The sequence below is a fragment of the Danio rerio genome, chromosome 7 (genome assembly GCF_049306965.1).
Source record: "Danio rerio strain Tuebingen ecotype United States chromosome 7, GRCz12tu, whole genome shotgun sequence".
In the NCBI taxonomy this organism is placed as follows: Eukaryota; Metazoa; Chordata; class Actinopteri; order Cypriniformes; family Danionidae; genus Danio; species Danio rerio.
Window position 1 is genome coordinate 69,417,406 of NC_133182.1, and position 13,528 is coordinate 69,430,933.

The 13,528-nt window shown below is 36.7% G+C and overlaps 1 protein-coding gene across 14 annotated transcripts in view; it reads right to left on the reverse strand.

The window, feature by feature from the left end:
- ano1a (anoctamin 1, calcium activated chloride channel a) overlaps nt 1-13,528 on the reverse strand; it is a 330,549-nt gene that overhangs the window by 139,312 nt on the left and 177,709 nt on the right. The gene's annotated exons all lie outside the window — the stretch shown is intronic.

A 13,528-nucleotide genomic window follows, 5' to 3' on the forward strand; every position in this document is an offset into this window, starting at 1 on the left:
GGGAGAATAAATAATGATATAATTTTATTTTTTTGGGGTGAACTATCCCTTGAAATGTTTTTTTTTAAAGAAGCAACAATTCAGTAAATATTAAAAAATAAAAAAATATATGTAGGGGTATAATTATGAATAAAATTGCACATGAATGTTTAGATATTTTAAAATGTACACTGAAAAATGCTGGGTTCCACACATTTCCTTCATGTTGTCCCAACAAAAACTGTTTAAGTTGAATTAATTTTTTTTTTACAAATTTAAGTAGACTAAAGATAAAAATATTAAGTTGTCCCAAAAAACTTACGTTTTGTGCTGTTTTAACTTATTTTAAATAAGTAATTTGAGCAGAATAAGCAGCAGAAGTCACTTTTTGTGTATATAAGACATAACAGTGATTATATATCTGATGACTTGGTCAAACTGTTTTCAAAACTTCATTCATGGCAGCAGAATGCCTTGCAGATCAATAAGTTAAACACTTTTATAGCAGCTGTATATTTCAAATAAGCAGCTTTGCTTCAGTGACCCCTGCGGGATTTTGTTTCACCTGATTTACAGTCCACCAACAAATAATGAATGCGATTTAATATATAAAACCCCTCATTTGTGCCATGAGTTATAGTAATAGCCTGCCCTAGCTTCTACCAGTGAAAATGTTTTCTTATGCGATCAGCTGAGATTCAGGGCTCAGTTGAAAGGCTGCCAGTGAAGATAAAGTGTTTTAATTGAACATTAAGTGTCCCCAACAATGGCTGTGAATGTGGATGTGCACACATAAAACATTGCGTTTCTAGTTCTCCGATGAATAATGAATAATATTTACTCCAGCTTAGGAAAGTGTGTCCGGTCACGTAGTTGGGTTTGGTCAACATACTCTTTGTGTAATTATGGACCAGTTTTTTTGGGTTTGTTTTCCCTTTTTCTTAAGCTCCTTTAGTCACTTAACCGGTTTTTCATCCCCCCGAGCTTCTAAAAATCAGCTGAAAGCTTTATGTTCATCATAAAAGAACTGAAGTCACCAGAGGGTTATTATTTTTAAGTATAAATGATAACTGCTTGGTATGAAAAGAAACTGCTGAGTGATATGAGAGACAATTAAAGCAGCAGGAGTTTTCCCAAATGAGTGGAGATGATTCTGTATTTGTTTATATAAAGCACTTTGAGATGTAACATTTAAAGGCGCTATAAAAAACATAGATGCTATTGTTTTATATCAAGACTAGCTATAAGCAGTGTAAACATGCACTGTTTTTAACTTTAATGATTTTTTTAATAAACATAAGTAAGAGGGAATACATGAAATTGTGCTAATATTGTGTGACCTGGATACAAATGATACATATTTATTATACATCTAACACAAATGGTACAAGGGATAAGCGAAAAAAACAATACATGAAAGAAAAACAAATATTTAAAGAAAGCAAAACATATAAATATACACAGTTGAAGTCAGAATTATTAGCCCTTCTGAATTATTAGCCCCCCTGTTTATTTTTTTTCCCAATTTCTGTTTAACTGAGAGAAGTTTTTTCAGCACATTTTTTAACATAATAGATTTAAAAACTCATTTTTAATAACTGATTTATTTTATCTTTGCCATGATGACAGTAAATAATATTTGACTATCACAGGTGTCAAACTCAGTTCCAAAAGGGCCGCAGCTCTGCACAGTTTAGTTCCAACCCTAATTAAACACACCTGATCAAACTAATTGAGTCCTTCAGGCTTGTTTGAAACCTACAGGTAAGTGTGTTGGAGCAGGGTTGGAACTAAACTGTGCAGCGCTTCGGCCCTCCAGGAATTGAGTTTGCCACCCCTGCACTAGATATTTCTCAAGACAGCTTAAAGTGAAATTTAAAGGCTTAACTAGGTTAATTAGGTTAACTAGGCAGGTTAGGGTAATTAGGCAAGTTGTTGTATAATGATGGTTTGTTCTGTAGACTATCAAAAAATATATACCTTAAAAGGGCTAATAATTTTGTTTTTAAAATGGTGTTTAAAAAATTTAAAACTGCTTTTATTAGCTGAAATAAAGCAAATAAGACTTTCTCAAGGAGAAAAAAATATCAGACATACTGTGAAAGTTTCCTTGCTCTGTTAAACATCTTTAGTGAAATATTTAAAAAAGAAACAAAAATCAAAGGGGGGCTAATAATTCTGACTTCAACTGTATATATAAAAATAAAACATAAATGTCTCAAACTATACTTAGATTATTATGAATGTTACATACATGTAGGCGTACCAAAAGGGATCTAATAACTTAAATGTAATGATTATAATCATTTTTTTTTCAACAGTTCAGTTGTTTTATCAGCTTTCTTATTTTGCGATAGGCAGACAGATTCATAATAAAGTTTAAAGTTTCAAAAATAAAGTAGTGATCTTCAAATTTATTTGACTTGTGTTTTATTGCAGACAATATGAACACAAAATATGTCATGTTTTGTCTGGTCGACTTCATTTCATTTTTAAATATACATCATGTCATTCAGATCTGCAACACATTCCAAAAAAGGTTGGGACAGGAGCAGCTTTGGGCTAGTGATCAAGTAAATTGGTTAATTTATGTGATTTGGAACAGATGATGTCAACAGGTGATTGTAATTATGATTTGATACAAAAGCAGCATCCAAAAAAGGTCTCGTTCTTTAGGAGCAAAGATGGGTCTAGGATCGGCGGTTTGCCTATAAATACGTGAGAAAATTATTAAAATGTTTAAAAACAAGGGCGACGCAATGGCGCAGTGGGTAGCACGTTCGCCTCACAGCAAGAAGGTCGCTGGGTCGATCCACTGCTCAGTTGGCGTTTCTGTGTGGAGTTTGCATGTTCTCCCTGCGTTCACGTGGGTTTCCTCCGGGTGCTCCGGTTTCCCCCACTGTCCAAAGACATGCGGTACAGGTGAATTGGGTAGGCTAAATTGTCCGTAGTGCATGTATGTTTCCCAGAGATGGGTTGCAGCTGGAAGGGCATCCATAAGTTGGCCGTTTATTCCGCTGTGGCGACCCCGGATTAATAAAGGGACTAAGCCGACAAGAAAATGAATGAATGTTTAAAAACAAAGATCCTCAAAGAAAGATACAAAGATATTTGGATATTTCACCTTCAAGAGTGCATAACATAATTAAGATTCAACAAATTGGAAGGAATTTCAATGTGCAAAGAACAAGGGCCCAAGCCTAAGCTGAACTACTCTGATCCTTCAAGTGGCACTGCATCAAGAATCGTCATTCCTTTATAGGCGATATCACCACATGGGCTCAGGACTATTTTGCCAAACTTTTGTCAAGTACTACAATACATAGTTACATCCACAAATGCTAGTTAAAACTGTACTGTGCCAAAAGGAAGCCCTATGTTAACAGTGTCCAGAAGCGCCGTCGACTTCTCTGGACTCGGTGGCATCTATGATGGACCATTGCAAAGTGGAAACGTACTGTGGTCAGATGAATCACTATTTCAGGTATTTTTTGGAGAAATGGAAGCTGTGTGCTCCAGACCAAGGAAGAAAAGGATCATCCAGACTGTTACCAGCACTGTTCAGTCCCCTTAACATATTTTTAAGTGTTGTGAAAAGGAATGGCAACTTTACAAAGTAGCAAATGCTTCACTGTTGCAACTTTTTTGAAAAAAGCTATGTTTCCATTCAAAGATATATGCGCAAAACTGGAATATTGTGTAAAACTTATGCGAATAAAGCACCGTTTTTATCTGGTGAGTCAAAGAAAACAAAATCATCACTTACTGATAAACTGAAATAATATATTAAAAAGAAAAATGGAATTTGCTGCGATAGGAAAAGCCACTCTGGGCCTTTTCTTTACATTTATATTATATGGTTATAGTAGGGTGGCAAAACATGCTAACTTATCCAGCATATGATTTAAGCAGTGGATGCCCTTCCAGCAGCAACCCATCACTGGGAAACACCCATACACTCTTATTCACATCCATACACTACAAACAATTTAGCTTATTCAATTCCCCTATAGCGCATGTTTTTGAACTGTGGGGAAAACCAGAGCACCCGAAGGAAACCCACGAGGACATGCAAACACAGAAATGCCAACTGACCCTGTCAGGGCCCGAACCAGCGACCTTCTTGCTACCCACAGATTGTGAAATATTCCTTCATTTTGTTTGTTAGCTCGTCTTTTAACAATCCGATCAGTTTCCAAAGAACAAAATCAAGCTCCACCCTACTTTTTTTTCTCATTTCAGTACTGTTTCAAGTGGATATACACTCACCGGCCACTTTAGTAGGGACACCTGTCCAACTGCTTGTAAACGCAAATTTCTAATCAACCAATCACAAGGCAATGGCAGCAACTCAATGCATTTAGGCATGTAGACATGGTCAAGATGATCTGCTGCAGTTCAAACCGAGTATTAGAATGGGAAAGATGATTTAAATGACTTTGAACGTGGCATGATTCTCGATCCCAGACAGGCTGGTCTTAGTGTTTTAGAAACTGTTGATCTACTAAGATTGTTACGTGCAACGATCTCTAGGTTTTACAAAGAATAGTCTGAAAAAGAGAGGCCATCAGAGGTTGGAGGAGAATGGCCAGACTGGTTTGAGCTGATAAAAATGAACCAGTAACTCAAATAACCACTCATATCAACCGAGGTATGCAGAAGAGCATCTCTGAATGCACAACACATCCAACCTTGAGGCGGATGAGCTACAGCAGCAGAAGACCACACCGGGTGCCACTCCTGTCAGCTAACAACAGAAAACTGAGGCTACAGTTCGCACAAGCTCAACAAAATTGGACAATAGAAAATTGGAAAAGTGTTCCTGGTCTGATGAGTCTTCATTTCTGCTGTGAGATTAGGATGGTAGGGTTAGAATTTGGCATCAACAACAGGAAAGCATGGATCCATCCCGCCTTGTATCAAGATTATTATGCGTTATTGAAACATAAAGGAGGACGCAGCAAAGAACGTCACTATAAATTAAAACTACTTTATTATTTTATGCAACAGCCTTACATTTAAAAGGGAAAGGGTGATCATACGCAAAAAGACCCCAGACTATAAAGCTAGATGTTTTCTTTCCCTTATTTCTTTATTTGTTTGGCGCATGTACTCCTGTGCGATCAGAAAACTGCCCGCCTCTCCTTTTACTCTGTCCCGAAGCCCCAGCTGGCCCTCCTTGGCCCAAGGTATTCGGCGGGCCGAAAAAGGCCGGCCGCTGGCCCCAAGAAAGCCCCGCTTTGGCCCGATTAGGCCCCGGAAGTGACAGTGGAAACCCCACTGGCCTTGGCTCGCCCTGGCTCGCTCGCTGTAGGCGCGATACTGGAAACGCGGCTATTATGGACCAAAATCTCTGAGAAATATTTCCAGTATCTTGTTGAATCTATGATGAAGGATTAAGGCAGTTTTGCGGTCCAAGCCGGTACTAGTAAGGTGTACCTAATAAAGTGGCCTGTGAGTGTACGTCACAATAGCAGAAACAACCTAAACTTTTGTTTTATGGTGACTTTTTGAAGAGTTTGTATAAGTTATCCAGGTTCGGTGCCTTGCACTAGACTTTGTTAATAAATTTGTTATTATAAACATTACTAAATGACAGCCTGAAATAAATGTACTGAATAATTTAAATATATCAGGGAAAAAGTATCAATTATGCATGTAAAATCAGATACAGTATCCTGAAAATATCTCAAAAACTGTCGACTGCCAGTTAATTATAGACTGTAAACAGTAGTGGTAATTCGCTCTCCATGGGAAATATGTCCATTAGTCTCTTCATCCCCAACTGAAAATGTTCCATTAACAAGTTCCCATACACTGACCACTTCCTCCTATCCCCCATATTTCCTGTCACAATTGTCATCTTAAATTGAAACATGCTGGCGGGTCAACTTGCAATCCGTCCCGAACAGTCAAAGTGAAGGCTTGTCACGCAGGCTAGTTGTTCTAAGGATGGTCTGAATATTTTCTCACAGGCTCAGACAAGTCAAGTAAACTGAGGGTCATTCTGAGACTGCAGATCATTTGAAGATGAAGGGTCCGCACCAAGAACAAAGAGCAAAACTCTTTCCATGTACTGTCCACAATTTCCCCTTCCATAAATCTCAGAGACTGTGATGACCAATAGTGTAGTTTCGAACTCAGCATGGCTTAAGGCAGTGTGTAAATGTGTGTGTGATGGTAACAGTTATGGTTATAATAATGCTGAGGAACAGCCGCTGTGGGACTGCTAAGTTTAGAATGTTTTGGAGGGAGAGACTGTACATCCTGTGTGAGCTGGGAGGATGTTTTTGTCTTAGTGGGGTCACAAAAAATCAATAATGGACATCAATCTATCCTCTTATTCATTTTTTTTCTTTTCAGGTTCCAGACTAAACATCTTTTTTAAAAAAATGTCATTAAATAAAACAAGATATATTTTTAAATAGGGGTGGCACAGTGGCTAGACTGTCACCTCACAGCAAGAAGGTCGCAGGTTCGGATCCCGGTGCTCCAGTTTCCCCTTTAGTCCAAAGACATGCGATATAGGTGAATTGGATGAATTAAATTAACCGTAGTGTGTTAATGTAAGTGTGTATAGGTGTTTTCCAGTACTGGGTTGCGGCGGGAAGGGAATCTGCTGCATAAAATATATGCTGGAATAGTTGACGGTTCATTCCGCTGTAGTGACCTCTGATAAATAAGCGACTAGGCCGAAGGAAAAGGAATGAATGAATATTTTTAAAAGCTGTACTTTGATTCGTTCAGCCAAAAACAAATTCTGTCATTTATTAATCACACATGTCATTCCAATCTCCTGAGACCTTCATTCATCTTTGGACCACACATTTATACGTTGGTCCATATTTATTTCTTTTATTTAAATATATAGATATTTTTTGCATAGCTATAGTAAAATTCCATGTTTTTTTTATACAGTATTAACTTTTTTTTTTGTTATTTACCATATTTTGCAAGTACTGCTACTGTATATTTCTGTTTGTTTGTATCCCGTCCTTTTGTGCCCCCTGGTGACACCTAAAAACGTGTTCTTAATCCCTTAATCTTGCCACTGCGTGAAGTGTGGCGGTAATGGTCATATTAAACTGTTGCCTACTGTAATTTAACTGCTATTTTTTAATTCGAAAAATAATTAATAGATTACTTACATGAAATTAGATGCTCTGTTTAACTGTTTTAATACAAGTGAAGCATTCAGATTTCATTTTCATGTGCAGCAACTGAAACTACGGATACTGGAAGCCTGTTTTGTTTTTGTTTTGTTCAGTGTGTGAAGAGTGGAAGAAGAGGGTTGCATTGACAATCCAACACAATGGGCAGCACATTGAACACATTTTTTAACTGGTCAGAAACTTGTAAATAACTCATTAAAGAATAAAGTTACGTTAAAACCAAGCGCACCATTGTTTTTTGTGAAATTCCCAATAGGTTTGATGTGTTAAATGACCCTCTTTCTATTGAAAAAATAAAAGTTTGATCCAAGATGGCTGACTTCAAAATGGCCACCATGGTCACCACCCATGCATCTTAGGCCGTACTCACACTAGGTACAGTTGCCTCGAACCGGGCCAAAGCAAGCTTGTCCCCCTTCCCGTCTTCCCCGACGGCCCGCGCTCACACCACAAATGGGCCTTGGCACGCTTACGTCATCGCTGCTGCACTGTTCAGTGAGAAGCGCTCTCTCACTCAGCAGCACAATGGAGATTTCTCTAGTTAGATCGTTTCAGTTGTTTGATATGCAGTGACATGCAATCAAATATTTCACCAAACAGTCCTTAGGGATGCGGTGACACGCAGTCAGATATTTCGCCGAACAGATCCGCCACATTTGGTGCTCAAAAACAATCATAAAGCTCTCGTGCTGCAGGAATGAGCAGGTCTGCTGAAGCCGCGCAGCTGTCCTGCTGTGAGGAGTTCTCGTCTTTAATAAACTACGGCAGTTTGTGTTCACTAAACAGTAAGAATGATTAATAAATCCATATGAAACAGCCCCGTAAAAGTCACGTCTCGCTTTCAGTTTCGGGCTTTGGCGCGTTTTGCACTCACACACAAGCGTACCGTGCCAAAGCCCAAGTGAACCGCGCTCAGGCACTCCTCTTCCAACCGGGCCAGGGCCGGCCAAGTGAACCATGCTTGAGCCCGATTCAGCACACTCACACTTCTCAAACGATCCGGGAAACGGGCCTGGGCACGATATGAATGGCATAGTGCGAGTAGGCCCTTAAAAGGTTTGCCCCCTCACATATACTAACGTGCCACGAACAGAACGTTAATATCACCAACAATTCCCATTTTATTAAGGTGTATTCATATAAATGGTTCTTGCTTCATTATATAATATAATATATAAACATTGTTAGCTACATTATTCTGACGTATCTAGATATATTAGACCGAAGAAAATATTTATATTTTACAATATTAGGTTTGTTTTTAATAATATTCAGCGAAAAAATAATGTAATAAATGAAAGCTGTTGCAATATCATTTGTTGGTGTCACCGACTCGGTCCCAGTCACTCCCCTCGCTGGCCAGCAGAGGCCACCATCTCCGGACTTCTAAGCATTACATCATCCACTTACACTGATCCAGCACACCTGAACTGAATCCCGCTAATGACCCACGTACCCTTTATAAGCCGCACTCAAACACTCAGTCTTTGCAAAGTCTTGTTCAGCCCCGGCAAGCATTACTGAGCGTTAGATCCTGCCTGATCTCCTGTGTATTACTCCAGCCCGTTTCTGACTCTGCTTTGCCTTCTGCCTGCCCACGACCTAAGCCTGTTACACGGACTCTAATACTCGCTGCCTGCCCTCGACCCAAGCCTGAAACACGGACTCTGAATCACGCCGCCTGCCTCTGACCCATGCCTGGTAAATCACTCTGTGTCTGTCAGCCGCCAGCCCTAAGACCTTTATTGTTGTTGTATGTTCGCACCTTTGTGCGTGTTGATTGTTTGAGTGAAAGTGTGACTAATAAATACTGCATAATGGATCCCTCCGTGTCAGTCTCCCCGTTACAGTTGGAAAGTATTTATAAGACGTCATTTATAGGTTCGGTGTTAAAGCTTATAACGCTGCAACTCCAATTAAATCATTTCAAACAACAAAATGATTAATTATAAGGAAAATTCTGAATTTTAAATTTCTGAGTTAGATCCACTGTTGGACGTTGTTGCCATTAATATGGCAACATATCATAAAGTACCTTAAAAAATTTTTTTCCAATTTTTTTTTTTTTTACAGCACTTCAGGTTAAACCATTTAAAAAAAAGAATCTAGATTTTATAGATTGAACAATGCATGTGGTAGAGGGTTAAGAATGAGTAAAAAGTGAGCACATTTTCATTTTTTGGGTGAACTATCCCTTTAAACTTGATGTTTAATACGCTGAGAAACAGCATGCTCAATAAAAGGGGAGGCTGGATTCTTTTCTTTCACCAGTATCATCTTACTTTTGTTGAGGTAATCTGGCAGTTAGACACACCTATCCAGGCCTCTACTCTAAACCAAGTACTTTGGTTAGGCTAAGCCTGGAGCCTCACTAATAATGACTCTAGTATATTGCATTTACTTACTCGAAAAGTGGTAAAAGTGTTAAGAGAGCGGGTCCTGCTCTTCTCTGAACCAACTGTGAATTATGCCAAACTGGGACATTTGAGAAAAGACAAAAAAAGCTACTGATTTACTGTTTTTGAATGTTAAATAGAAATTGGGTCTGATTATTGTGACTTCTACAGCTTTTATATTTATATGATGCAACAAAAAATTTACCAAACGCTTTCTTTTAATAACACCTTGGTTCTGCATTAATAGAGAGATTGGCCACATGATGCAGGTTTATGCAGCCTTTTAGCCATGTGTTGATTTAGGATTGATAAAGCATTGAAGATATTACATAAATTAACCCAATCAGTGTTGGCATATCATATATACAAAAATGGTGATTAATTTATCAACCCTTCTATTTCAAGACTAGCCTGCAGATGTAGGATGAAGTAAAAAAAAAAAAAAAATGAAACACAAACACAATCACAATTTATCTGGCATTTACAGGATAGTCTTGAATTATAAGGGGTGATAAATGAATCATACACATTACATTTTACCATCATGGATCTGTGAACATGCAAATGCTTTGTTAGTTTATTATAATTAATGATATTATTACCATTTCAGGGGTAAAGTACATATTATACGCACAGAAATATTGGTTTGACTTGTAAAGCATGTTTGGGATTTCATATTCATGTTGATTTCATGATTTTAAGATTGTTAGAATCCATAATTACCAAATGCCAAATACCAAAGATATGATAAAGGCAAGGGCTAGTGTTTGACAACTATACAACATAATATGCAATCATGCAATCGTGTATACCAAGTAAAGCCAAAACCTTTACATTACCCACTGGTGGCTGGATGCATAGCAAGTCATAAACCCAGCACTCTCCATGAAAATAAAAGGGTAACACCCCATCCCAGCCTTCCCCTTCGATTTTGTAGTTTTATGTAGTTAAAAATTTAGGTAAAAATGTATTAATTTTATTTTTTATAATCACAGTTGATAAAAACAGTCTGCAGAAACACTTTGATTGACATTCTCCCTTTGTACGTGTCATCAGAGGGGGAAAGCCCCGCCCATTAGTGATGATCTCTAACTCTAGCATGACAGCAGTCTTATTTTTGAATCAGCCGCTATGCTCACACATAGGCATCTGCAGCTCCGCCCTCTTTTGAAATTAGGGCTTGGAGCACAATCTCATTTGAATTTGAAACGACAGTGACCAAAATGGCACAATTTGGATCGAAGCCTAAAAAGTGCAGTTTCAGAGAGTTAAAAAACATTACTTGTTTGATATTTGAGCTGAAACTTCACATAAATACTTTAGGGACATCAAAGACTTATTTTCCATCTGGTAAAAAGGGGCAAAATGGGTTCCCTTTAAAAGTAAATAAGTATTCATTCATTCATTTTCTTGTCGGCTTAGTCCCTTTATTAATCCGAGGTCGCCACAGCGGAATGAACCGCCAACTTATCCAGCATATTTTTATGCAGCGGATGCCCTTCTAGCCGCAACCCATCTCTGGGAAACATCCACACACACATTCACACACACACTCATCCACTTCGGGCAATTTAGCCTAACCAATTCACCTGTACCGCATGTCTTTGGACTGTGGGGGAAACCGGAGCACCCCGAGGGAACCCACGCAAACGCAGGGAGAACATGCAAACTCCACACAAAAACGCCAACTGAGCCGAGGATCGAACCACCGACCTTCTTGCTGTGAGGCGACAGCACAACCCACTGCGCCATTGCGTCGCCGTAAATAAGTATTTCGTTTTTGTAATTGTGTTACAATTACATTGTGACATTCTGCATACTATTTTATTATTATTATTTACCTCTCAAGCACCACCACACTCTTTCCTTCATTTTCTACCACTGATGGTAGATTCAACCTGCTGTGTCTACTATACAGTAGTACCTGCGCAGAACTCAACAGCACAACTGGTTTTTAGGTTGCCAGGTTGAGTTCACAAATGGTTTGAAATTTGCTTGTGTTACTGGGGGATACAAGATCTGTCAACACAACAACCTTTGAAAAAAAAAGTTAATTACTTATATGAACTGAATAGGGCCATACAATTCATGGGAGTTCCCAGTAAAAAATGGAAATAATATAAAACGGGAATGTTGACATGTTGTGAAGAAGAGTATTGTTACTGCTGGGTTTCCACACATTTGAATTTTATTTTTCATGTACAGATTTATATTTGCAGTTGTGAATGTAAAATGTAAAACATAAAAATAACGTAAAAAACAAATAACATTTATGATGAAATTGCACTCAAAGAATGACATTTGCTGCTTGGTCAAACTACTAATTTAAAATGAGTTGAGTTCTTTCGTTTTTTGCGAACAACTTAATTATTTTACGTTCAATCCCCTTAAATATATGTAAAAACAATTAAGTTAACTAAACATAAAGGAATTGTGTGGAACCCAGCATCATTTAAATAAAAGTTCTTGCCAAAAAAATGACAGTTTCAATAAGATTTTACGATAAGGATTGTCAGCAATAAAGTTATTGACATCTTTTCAAGATTCTGTAAAAAAATAAATAAATAAATAAATAAATAAAATATTGCAATATAGCCCAATAGCTACAACCGACATAAACAAATACTGTATAGGCTTCGGTTTTTACTACAATACATCACAATTTACTGTATAACTGTAGTTTTTATCATTTTTTCTTCAGTTTATGATAGTTAAAACTACAGTATGCTAAACAGTATAATAGACTTTACTGTAGCCTATGGTTCAAAAACACTATAGTGGCCTACTAATATTTTTATAGATGGTAAGACCAATAAAATGAGGAATCTTAAGTCATAATATATAATTGGGTTTCACTAAATTTATTTTACACGTTGACATATTTTTGTAACTACAAAAGTCTGCATTAATTTCTAATTCGTTAATGTTCACAAAACAAAAAAGCCCTGAAAACATGTAATGCTCTGAAAACATTTAATTTCATGTAAATATCTTTTTTTTTTAAATATGTTTTCTTTCAGAAAACTATTTAAATATGTAATACATCTTGTTCTTGTGGCATTGAACTAATAATATATACAATACCGTTCAAAGATCTGGGCTCAGTAGGATTTTTAAATGTTTAAAGATAAGCTTATCCTGCTCAATAAAGCTGCATTAATTTAATCAAAAATACAGTACAAATAGTAAGATTGTGCTATTGCACTATAAAATAACTGTTTATGAGTAGTTTATCATTTAATTTAATCATTTATTCCAGTGATTTTAAAGATGAATATTCAGCGTCATTACTCCATTCTTCAGACGTATGATCATTCAGAAATCACTCTAATATTATTATATTTATTATTAATAATAATAATAATAATAATAATAATAATAATAATGGTAATAGTAATAAAAGCAATAATGACTGGAGTAATCATTTCATATGAAACAACATACAATAAGTAAGCCGATATTATTTTGTAAATGAATATTTAACAATTTTTTACATTTAGTAAATGCCACCTTGGTGAACAGAATAATAATAAAAAATCATGATTTTTTTTTTATAAAACTTTATATATATATATATATATATATATATATATATATATATATATATATATATATATATATATATATATATATATATATATATATATATATATATATATATGGAGCTCAGCTCTGCCCATGTGACTCAGCAGTGCAGCAGTGAGTACCACTTGTCGTTGTTCGCCAGCAGAATTGTGTTGCTGTCTGATAGTGACATCTTGTGGTGAATTTTGTACGTTACATAATGAGATTAATGCATAAAATCATCTTACTTGAGGACGCTATGAAATTATATATGAATATTAAGAAGTATTACTGCAAATATATCCCCTGTCCAGTACATGAATGAAGGGAAACAATATAAAATAAATAGCATTCCAAAGAATTCAAATGAACGAAAACTATTAATAAATAAATAATTACACACTTCGTGTTTGTGAA